This window comes from Dendropsophus ebraccatus, chromosome 6, assembly GCF_027789765.1.
Source record: "Dendropsophus ebraccatus isolate aDenEbr1 chromosome 6, aDenEbr1.pat, whole genome shotgun sequence".
NCBI classification, from domain to species: domain Eukaryota; kingdom Metazoa; phylum Chordata; class Amphibia; order Anura; family Hylidae; genus Dendropsophus; species Dendropsophus ebraccatus.
Window position 1 is genome coordinate 109,171,313 of NC_091459.1, and position 12,396 is coordinate 109,183,708.

The following is a 12,396-nucleotide window of genomic DNA, read 5'->3' on the forward strand; positions in this document are numbered from 1 at the left end:
TACTCACCTGATTTTTTTCAGGCCACTGCAGTTTTTGTGCCAAAGTCAGAAGTGGAATCAAATGGGATGGAAAATATAAAAGGAGGACTTGGACTTTTCTGTCCTATTGGATCCACTTCCGGTGTCAATTTTCCGAAAAAACCCGTCAGTGTGTGATAACATTATATTTAAGGCCGTATTAGATAACTAAAAACGTGCTAAATTGACCAAATATTTGTCATGCTCGGGCCGTCTAGTAAATAGTGAATTGTATGATCAAACAGTAAACAATAATTTAATTGTTGTTTTTCCCCATATTGAAAATTGTCAATTATTGTGCACTTATTAATTTGTCTAATAAGTGATCTTCCATATATTGGCAGATCATACATGAGGAATGGTTTTTCTGTATAGAAGTGTCTGTATGGGTAACTGAAGGAGAAGTGAAAAAAGAAACGTTATTGTTTTAACTATTACACACCTTCAGCAACTTTGGGAACGATGGCTCAGACGTACATAAGGAATTGTGAAGGTCGTCTGGAATATCTTCCTCTGTCTCACTTAGCAATGGCATGTGGGACAAAGACAGTCCCTGCTTCAGCCAGTGCTTTCACGACATAGGTCTCCGGTGCTTTGAGGATAATCATAACATTCATCTCGACAACATACTTAAGAATTTTTTATAGCCAATTCACATCTTTCCCTAATTGACATGATAAACCTGAGTAGTATCCAAAACATGTAAGAAAGCCATGTGTACTCCAGAGAACAATGACTTAGGATGGACAATGGTCTAGTACAGGGATGGGGAACCTGCGAACCTCCAGCTGTTGCATAAATACAATTCCCATCATGCAAAAGCTTTGTCTTTGCAGGTACGAGGGGAATTGTAGTATTGCAACAGCTGCAGGGCTGAAGGTTCCCCATACCTGGTCCAGTAGGTGATCTAGTAGGTTGTACTGTGTTCATGGACCATTGGGTGCACATAACTAGAGATGATCTAACATTGGAAAATCTTAGGTTCGTTTGAACTGGAACCTTCTCGAACCTTTGTCATTTGATTCCCGATGCCCAGAAAGCATCGGGATTTAAATGACGAAGGTTCGATAAGGTTTGAGTTCGATCGAACCTAAGATTTCCCGATGTTTAATCATCTCTACACATAACCCTATGTAATAGGGATTGGGTGGCTGTGGAGTTTGTATGTTCTCCCTGTGTTTGCATGGGTCTCCTGGAACATCTAAAACATACAGGTGAATTGAGATTGTGAGTCCTAATGGGGACAGGGACCATGTGAGTCATGTATAGAGCTGCGGAATAAGTCATAAAATATAGGAATTGCCACTAGTGCCCCCCTTATGGTCCTATCCAGTAGAGTCTTGGATGTGCACAGAGGAGGCTAGTGATGGACATGACCTGGACCTGCCCTGCACACAATCAACAAAACCATAGTCCATGCCGAATCAATATCTATGTTAATAAGGCCTATCAATTATTGAGAGTCAATAAGAACATCACTGAGCTATGACATTCCTAGTTAACAGATCTGGATCATATAGTCCTTAGCTTGAAATATCTCATTCAATGCAAAATCCCTTATAATTTGTTGTGCTTGCACCCTAGGTAACTCTCCCTAAGTAGGCAATGGGTTCTTTCATCTTCTTGTCATCCCCTGCAGACATTCTATAATTGCATAAGTAGACGCTGGTGGATATAATAAAAGCGCATAAGGAGGATAGTGTTAGTACCGTATAGGCAATGATGGGTTAACAGTGCATTGACTATAACAGAATGCTTACTGTATGCATGGCTTATAAATAACAGTGACTATGGCCTATGTCCTATACATGAGGAGGCTGGAAATGGCATGGGCTGGTTGCACTGCAGCGATACTGCAGAACATTGTGAGTGATATATGACAAGACAGGGAAGAGTCAGCAAATGCTGCAGAGGGAAAAGAGCAAGAGAAAAACACAGCAGGCAAAGAGGACACAAAACTGCAAGGCTGCAACTCTAGCTGACTCTTAAAGGGACATCCCCAGTGTCCTGCGGTGCCCGGGCTTATAGGAACACGTTGTTTATGAATTCTTGGGAACAGGTCCTGCTCCAAGATCCTGATATGTCAGCACAAAGACGTTCCTCTAAACAGCTCTATGCTGTAACGTGTAGGCTTATAAGGAAGTCAGGGATCTCTGGAGAATTCTCAAACTTGTAACTAAACAACGTGAAAAAGAGGAGATTTACTGAGTCACTGCAATACTCTGAATGCATTGCCCCTTGCTATATGGCAATATACTTATAACCAATATGGTAGTAACAGGAACACTGTAGGGGGCTTTCATAGAGAAGGGGGGTCCCATAGCAAAATTGATATCCCTCATTCCCTAGAGGCAGAACCCATTTTTTTTATAGAGCACCTACAGCACCGCCATGCTGGCCTTAAAGGGGACATCCATCACCTGTAATTGTTTATTCAGAAGCTCAGCATACCCCAGCTCCTCCTCATATCTGCCAGTAAATAGCTGTGAGATTCACCATTCCGTGTTTCCTACCTCAGTAAGATTGAGACCACCACCCATTCTTTATTCTTGTCATCTTCTCTATTAGCAGGTTCCTACTTCCAATACATAGTGCTGTTAGACTCGATGAATAAGAGCGGTTGCAGCAGGACCATTGCATTATACTGAGATGGCGGTCACCTTGTGGCACATAGGATATTGGTTTGCAACAACTTCTAGGTATTGCAATTGCATATTCCTATAATAAAAAGTACAAGGAGAGCCACCTTGCCTGATCGACCCATATACTTGCATGCCTGACAAATTGACATGGGGGGGGGGGATAAGTTGCCGCCCAATTTCTTTTGAAGACTAGCAGTATGGTGAGTGTCAGGCTTTATTACCCTGCATGGGACAAAATCCGCACTATATAAAATATGTCACAAATTCACATTGAAAATGGCAATATGCTAATTCGCTGTTGTTTTTACATGGATTCCAGGGAAGGTTGACGGTATATGAAAACCTTGGTGTGAACAAGGCCTAAAAGAATACTCATATGGGTAACCAAGGTAAGATACAGTTCAGGGTTGGGGGAAGGGGGGGGTGAGGAAGTGTATATACTGTAATAGCACGTACAGGATGTATGGATATAGAGATGTGGCATTATGCACAATTTATAGAGTATGTATTGAGTTCAAGGAAGTAAAATAAGGGGGGTGGGGGGGCAGCTGTGGAACGGCACACTTGCCATAGTCTAACCTTGTGTCATGAAATCCAAACAGAACTGCAGCAAATGTGGTGTCTTCTGCTATAATCTGATCTAGCTGTAAAGTAAGCTTCTTCATTGGAGAGGATCTAGGAGGACCTGACAGGCAGCCAAGGAGTGACGTAAGCCTGAGATTAAACACAGGGGACGCAAAGACTCTTACAAGGACCTGAACTCGGACAGTAATAAGGTGATGCTCTTAGCTCTGTATTTTAAAGGTTTTTCACAGGATGGGAGAAAACTAGCTGATTGCCAAATGTCCAACCACTGGGGCCCCCACTAAGACCCCAGCCCACAATCATGTGGATAGCGGACAACTTTGTCAGATGAAAAAATGCCTTAAACCCTTCGATATATGGGATGATAACTGTTACAGACTGGTAGTGGTACAAGGATTGCAATATGTTGATTGGTGGTTACAGAAAACATATACAGTAGACATTGCTTGGCAACTCTTACCTAGAGGCCTACCTTTGAATTACAGGGGTGTCTTGTATGACAAAGTCTCTATAACTCTATGACTCTCCATTTATATGGAGGGCAACTGGCAGACTCGAAGAGTTCTTGCATATGTTTTTACCCTCTTTCCCTCCTTACAACTATAGGGCACATTGACCAGTGGTAGTAGCCTCAGGAAATAAATTATGGCTGTTAGACACAAATACTGTATTCTTATATTAGTAGATAAGATCCATGTATAAATGTGGAAAATTTTGTGTAAATGTCCATTAAATATCCATTAAAGGTTTACTAATTCTACAGTCACACTATTAAGACATGAAAATAAACTTTTTTTTGTTCATTGTTTTGTTTTTGGCAAAGTGGTAGAAGACGCAGTGTGGCCAATTACAGGACATACTCTAAATGGGTCAGCTCCAGCATGCTCGAGTCCAATAATTCCGCAACTAAATACCGCTGGAAGAAGAAGTTGGATATAGCCCTAGGCCTACAGAGTCAGGGAAAACATGGATACAGCTATTTGAGAGTTTTGACAACATCCATTGATGTGTCGTTCCAAAAAGAAATGGCCGCTCAGCATAGACAGCTTTATACAGTGCTATACACTATGCTGAGCGGCCATTTCCTATGGGAACGGCACATCAACAGATGTCGTCAAAATGACAGGGCAGGTGGCCCGGGAATCGGCAGCTGTGGTGGAGCAGGACAGGTAAGTATACCGCACTGTTGTGTCTTCCACAACCCCGACAGCTTCGTAGATTTTTTGTTTATGACGACAACCCCTTAAAGGGGTTCTCTGGTGAAAATATTTTTTCTTTAACTCAACGGGTGTCAGAAAGTTATACAGATTTGTAATTTACCCCTATTTATTAATCTCAAGTCTTCTCATACTTATCAGCTGCTGTATGTCCTGCAGGAAGTTGTGTATTCTTTCCAGTATGGCACAGTGCTCTCTGCTGCCACCTCTGTCCATGTCAGGAACTGTCCAGAACAGAAGAAGTTAACTATAGGGATTTGCTACTGCTCTGGACAGTTCCTGACATGGACAGAGGTGGCAGCAGAGAGTAGTGTGTCAGGCTGGAAAGAATACACCACTTCCTGCAGGACATTCAGCAGCTGATAAGTCCTGGAAGACTGGAGATTTTTAAATAGAAGTAAATTAAAAATATGTACAACTTTCTACCACCAGTTAATATGAAAGAAAAAAAATTTCAGTGGAGTACCCGTTTAAATATAACATCAACATTTTGCATGTCTTTGTGAGTTTTTATAAATGACAGTGCCAATCTAAGGCAATACATTTTTGGCTACTGCATCATGGAGGGATTTTTTTTGTCTTCCTGTGAATCAACATTGCAGGATAATAGACTGAGCTAGAAGGATATATGTCTTTTTTATAGCCCTACAATCTATGTTACCTAGCAGAGCACACTGACAGCCAGCATGTCTCATTAGTATGTATGACCAGCACTATGAAGCCAGAGAAGTAAACTAGATTATTAGGACACGCTACGGCTGCTGGCATCCCTGTCTGTCTTATTTATCTTGTAATATCTGCCTTTTAGAAACTTCTCTTGGCTGAGGAAGACAAGTGTAGTGACCCCGAGAGACAGAGAGAGAGGGGGAGGATGTATACTAAGGTGGTGATTTCTAGGTATAGTGTTACCTGCTATTAATAAGCGTGCTAAATTCTTTATACTACAACTACTACTACTATAAATTCTTTATACTACAACTACTACTATAAATTAATTATACTACAACTACTACTACTATAAATTCTTTATACTACAACTACTACTACTATAAATTCTTTATACTACAACTACTAAAAAGTTTACAGGAATTAGCCAAAAATTAGTAAATAAGGATCTAGTCCACTTTTCCCCTTTATATCTTTTACATAGTAATGATCCACAAAGCTATAACATGGGTCTTTTAAAGCAATAAAGCAAAGACTCTAGGTGAAACAAGAGGTAGAAGAAATAATCTAGAATTGGTGGGGGGTGGGGGGGTAAATGGAGGGAAGCGTAAGGAATGTGATAGGGCTGCCTAAAAATGTGTGTTTTTCAGGCATGCATAATATTGTGATTGTTGGGAATTAATCTGATTGTCCAGGGTATTGCATTCCAGAGAGCCCGAGAAAAGTCTTGGGAGAGGGAGGATTAGAGTATGGAGGCTGCTGGTTTTCGATCATTGGCAGAGCATTGAGTTAGATTGATAGACATTGATGAGGTTGGAGATGTAGGGGAGATGTGGAGAGCTTCATGGGTAATATATTCAAATGGTATTCTATATTGAACAGGCAGCCAGTGAATTCATTGGTGCAGAATGGAGGCATTGGTATCGGACAGAAAGATGAGCCTGGCTCCTGCATCACATAGATTGGAGAGAAGACCAATTATTAATCACTTATCGCAATCAGGGAAACAATAAGAGCTTATGGCTCTCTGATCTGTCACACTAAAGTGCTGCTTGCCCGTGATCTGCGGCATATAGCCCTGGATTCCTGATGCATAATATGGCTGGTTTGGGGCGGCTAAGGGCATACCCAGGAACCATAGCCCCCAGACAGCTGCCCAAATCTGCCTATATTATAAGACCATATAGACCATAGACCATAGGAAACACTAATCTGGAGCCCACTCCTTGACGTCTATGGGAGAGTCTTCTTAGCATGGGCTGCGACTTGTGCAGGAGTCATTGTGCAAGAAGGAGAAAGAAATGACCTGTGAGCATCCTCTATTGTAAATCCTGTGTTTACTATACATAAGTGTGAAGTTTGTATTTTATGTAATACCGGCTGTGATTATAAGGATCATCTTCTGCTAAAACCAGGTGAGTTACGTACCTGGCTTTTCCACCTGTCCCGTCCCTGTCACTGATTGGCTGAGCGGGCAATCACTCAGGTGGTACATGACATTTGCAGCTAGAAGAGCTAGAAGGACACTGGAGACTGTCAGTGGGAACCAGGAGAGGGGCTCTGGGGCACAAGGATAGGTAAGTTTATGTTGTTTATTATTTTCCCGCGCCCCTCCGCCTGTCTGCCTTTTTTTTTTCAGGTTCATAGAGCTTCTCCTTTTAGTTTAGTCACGCAAGTGAAAATAGCAAAATTTCCTTTTTTTTAATAGGTAAAAAAAAAAACAACAACACCAACAATCCTTAAAACCTATGGATAACATAAGAACGTGATTTTCTGATGACACAATCCCTTTAAATGTGGACAATCAATGGAACTCTTGACCCATTTCATTTACCAGATGGAGGTTCTTCCTTCAGTTCAAGTGACATGTGATCCTTTTTATATACATTTATAGATTTTTTTTTAAAACTACTATCCATACATTTTTTTTTTTCATTACTATTAATACGGCTTTTATAGAACATGTTCAGTGCACAGTAAACACTTTAAAACGTACCAGAATATATCTGAATTACAGTACTGAGAAACAGCACAGAACAATCTCATTACATCTTACAGTTTTATTATTTCATCTTTTCCCATAGTTAAAGTACACGGAAGGCACGTAATGAGCACATAATTATAATGTCATATCCTGGAAATAGCTCTTCTCATTATCTCATCTAATTCTCAAAGAACATATAATTTGAATTAGATATACTAAGGAATGAATGAAGGATCACACCAGCCAGTTTCAGCATAAAAGCCCTAAACATCTTTGTGGGTTATTCCAAGAATCAAAATGTATACCCTATCCACAGGATAAAGTATTACCAGCTCATTCGTGGGCTCCATCCACTAGGACCACTACCAACCCTGGGTCAACTGTCCCAAAAAATAATAGAGCGGCAGTGTGTATTTGCGGCCAGTGCTCCATTCATTCACTGTGGGGCTTCTGAACATTGGTGAGTACTGAACTTAGTGGTGTCAGAAGCCTCATAGAAAATGAATGGAGCTCTGGTCGCACATGTTCACCGCCATTTAATTCATTCGTGATCTCTGTTCTTGGGATTGGCGGATCAGCTGGTTTTCCTCTTTGGATAGAGGATAACTTTTCATCTTCAGATAACCCCTTTGAAGGGCGTTGTTTTATGAACACAACCATTTCCATATTCTCACTGCTTAGGGAAATCCGCCTGTGTTAGGCTAAGTTCACACAATGTATATTTTAAATTAATAACAGACATCGTTGCGATTTGCAACAACGGCCGTGATTAATTCAAAATATGCATTGTGCTGAAATCAATGGAATTCTGGCCAGAGTGTATACACATAGAATATACACTCTGCCCAGGATCCCTAGCGGCTGCAAGAAAAACTGACATGTCAATCATTGAATAGCAGTTGCACAACACTGACAGCTCACACAATGGGAGTGCGGCTCAGGGAGCACTCTCCATTGTGTGCAATGGTGAATTGGGATGCGGGCACACATGGATGCGCCCGCATTCCAATTTAGCAGAAATAAAGTTTATCCATCCAGTACTGCAGTACCGGCTTGGATAAACTTCACGGACACTGGCCGTTCTATGACATGGCCAGATCACAGAACAGCTGGTGTCATACGCTGTGTGAACCCGGCCTAAAAGTGTCAGCGATCAGCCGATGTGCAGGGAAACATGCACTCATTGGCTGATCGCATCTTTTGAGTGGCAGTAAAATTCATCTCTATCGGATGGCACACCTCTCTATGTAAACAGGAGATGTGCGGCAAATAGCAATATATTTAAAAGGCCGCACAAACAATACAGTGATTAATTATGTCTTGTAAAGGAGGTGGTTAATGGCTGCGGATGGTCAAAGATGGGCAAGAGTAAAAGGACCCTTAGCCTGCTGTCTTACTTCTCTGTGATGCTGTATACTACAGGTTGGTTTCTGACCATAAGGTAAAGTTCACCAAGAAGTCAGTATGTAAAGATCTGATGTCCATTACTGCAAGGATCAAATGATTATAAATTACACAGAACTAAACCATCAGTAAGTAAAAGAGGATTATCAGATTACTACCTCACATATTACTGAGCCAAATGAGCATCGGGGGGGTGGGGGACATGGCCTGCTTTAAAGCAACAAGGCTGTAGAGGAATTCACGACGATGATGACATTACCCATTGTGCTTCATTTCCAGGCAAAAGACAACACTGTATACCAATGGCCTAGGGACAAATAAGTGTGTGAACATTCTCCATTGTCAAGTATGGCTTGTAAATGTTTTCCAGTTATTTTTAGGAGATGATGTACAGGCAGGAAATTATAAAAAAAAAAATTTATTAACCCCTAAATCCACCCCCACTACGGTGACCCCCCCCCCCATGCCTACTGCAGTGATATTACATACATTGTTCATATGAAACTGCAGCACTTTACAGCCACTGCTTGTATGTGTGAATATAACTACTGAGGCCAGTGATATTGCTGTGCTCAGTGTACATTATGGTCCAGATTTACTATTGAATTGTGGCAAAAACTAGAAGACTTTTGCCACATTTAAAGGAAAACAGTAGTTGTAACCTGCAGTTGGCCGGGGTAAAAAGAAGCATGGTCTCAGCAAAAGATATGCAGCCTATAGGCACCAAAATTTGGCACATGATGATTTGAAATATACCAGATAAAAGTTAAATGGAAATCAGCAGGTTCATGCATACACAAACCTGCTGATATGTCCCTGTAGCCCCCTACCTTCTCTTTACGGTGCTCTTCTTTTTATATGTATCTTGTATGTACCACTGTTTTTGAGAATATATATGTAAATAAATATGTAAATTAGCTTGGCCCCCAGTGCACCTTCCAACCCGCTGCCTCCTACGTTCACACCTACTTATTCATATCCAAGTATGCATAGGCAGGCTGGTCTTTATCGTGCATGTGCAGTAACAGCACCTGTAGGGGGCCGGGCCGCTGTTCCTGCGCATGGCGCAAAAGAACGGCCTGCTTAGGCCTGCTTGTAGCTTAGGCCCACAAGTAGTTATAAATATATTGGCATTAGGTGGGCTAAACAGTGCACTGGGGGGCAAAGAACACCCCCCAGTGCACCAAAGGAGATAATTTACATATATATATATATATATATATATATATATATATATATATATATATTAAGATTGAATTTCTCAAAAACAGCAGAAAGAGGAGGTAGGGGTCTGCATGAACCTCCTAGACTGTCTACACGTATACACCTGTGTCTATCAATTTGCACTGTGAATGAATGAGACCGCTTTAGTAAATTTTGGCTATAGAAGACCTGGTGAGGGTCACACTGGAATGGTGGTAGCACTGAGGAGAGTAAAATATGTTTTTCTAATTTATACCAGTACCATTGTGAAAACATTTCAGATTTTGCACAGATTTTCCTCCAAAGGTTGGTGCTATTACTGTGGCAGGGTTATTAGATAAAAATATAATACATACATATACATACGGTCATTTTAGTTGTTTTCTGTTGTTTTGTTACATATTATCGGATGTAGGACGAGGCACAATAAAGTGTGAAATCTTTTGCAATGGGCCAATTTTCCATAAGCTACAAAGCTTCATTCAAAGTACATAAAAACATACTGGAAAAAAACAAACTGCAAAGATGTATTAAATCTGCCCCCCAAACATGGAGAAAAACCAAACACGGAGTGATGTCCAAGGACTTTATGTTCCTTTCCGCAGCCAGTGGTACTCTGCAGTATTTATCAGGCTATGCTGAACAATCCCATGTCTGACAAATAAATGGATTAGTTTGGATTTAGTGAATTCATATTTGTGGCACGTACATGCCTGGTCATTTATGACTTCTTCTTTTTAGATGCTGAGAAGTTGGCACCTACCTTCAAAGATTAGAAGGTTTTTTAGCATTCTAAACTTCATTTTTAAGAAATGTATAGAATGTATAGGCAATCAAAAGGCAGAAAAGAATACAATGTCAAGGAATATCAGGACGGGCAATAGTAAGCAAGTGCTGCAGGCAGTAGCCTGGCGAAACTAATAGCATGCTCACATATCATCATCAATCATGGAAGAGTGTACATGATGTAGAAGGGAAACAGAGGAATCTTCGTCTATGACTGGAATAATAAAAAGGAAGTTAGACGTAAGTAATGGCCCTATTACATGGGGCGATAATCTGCCCAATCAGGCCAATTCAGCAGATTATCGCTCTGTGTAATAAAGACAACAACCAGCTGAAGAAACAATCATCGACTGATCGTTGTCTTTAAAACTGCTGAAAAATCATCGGCCACCGGCTGCACATCACTAAGTGTAATAGCGATGCATGGCCGACGGCTGATGATTGTGTAATAGAATAATAACTGTTCTACATATCTGTCCACGCTCCCCAGTGTTCTCCTAGCTTCTGCCCACTGTCTGCAGCCGCTGCTGGAACGTTGGAGCTGGTCTTTGAAGTGGCAGGCCGCTTAGCCAATCCCTGCCAAGACAAGACAACGTGGCGGCCAGTGATTGGCTGAGCGGCCTGTAACTTCAGAGACCTGCTCTGACGTTCCAGTGGCGGCTGTGGACACTAGGTAGAAACTAGGAGAACACCAGGGAGCTTGGTCAGGTATGTATAATGTTTATTATTTTACACTTAAGGCATGGGCTGCACAGACATCGTTAACAATATATATGTTGCAGTGAAATTATAGAATCCAGGGATTTGATTTAATCCCGGGAAATAATGGAATGAACGCGCCATCATTTCTCTAGGGATTTGATTAAATCACTGACCCCTTTCAGGGAGATGATGGAATGAACGACCGAGGAGTCGCTTGGCTCTCCGTTTGGCGGCGGAGGCAGATGGGGGAGCAGAGCGGCACACCTCCCCGGCCGGCATGTAGCGGCTGGGAACTCCCGGCAGGCATACGGCGGGGGACGCGCACGGGGGGAAGCATTTGGCAGGCATTTGGTGGCGTTGTGGACAGAATCGGGGGCGGACGGGGAGCAGAGCGCCGCACCTTCCGGCAGGCAAACAGAGTTGGGGCAGACGGCGAGCAGAGTGGATGGGGAGGCATGTCGCAGGGCGGGGCGGACGGGAGGCGGATAGGGAACAGAGCAGCACATCTCCCGGCAGGCGTACAGCGGCGGGGGGGGGGGGGGGAGCGGAGCAGACAGGCATGGGGAGGAGGCCCGTTCATTCCGTCATTTCCCTGAAAGGGGTCAGTGATTTGATCAGTTCTCTAGGGAAATGATGGAACGGCGCGGTCATTCCATCATTTTTCCAGGATTTGATCAAATCCCCTAATGATTTGATTAAATCTTTGATTCTATCATTTCACTGCAACATATATACAGCCCTTGCTGCATGAATATTGAGCCATATAAAAGGCTTAGTAAGCGAGTGCTGATCTAGCAGATCTGCTGCCGCTTACGGTGTGTTTACACAGACAGATTTATCTAACAGATTATTGAGGCCAAAGCCAGGAACAGACTATAAACAGAGAACAGTTCATAAAGGAAAGACTGAGATTTCTTCTTTTCAAATCCATTCCTGGCTTTGGCTTCAATAATCTGTCTGTGTAAACGCACCATTACACAAGGCATCGGCCTTGAGCTACTAGTTTTACCTATTGAGTGACAGCTCCAGTTCACAAGATTGCAAGCAACTCAGTGTACTGCTGTGCACTGTAGCACAATAGTGAAAAAACTATTTGTAGCACTACTATAAGTCGTAGTATAGCCCTGGCCTTACAGGGCAGTTATTGACCAAATGAACGTTCATGAAAAAAAAAAAAGAAAAGACAAAT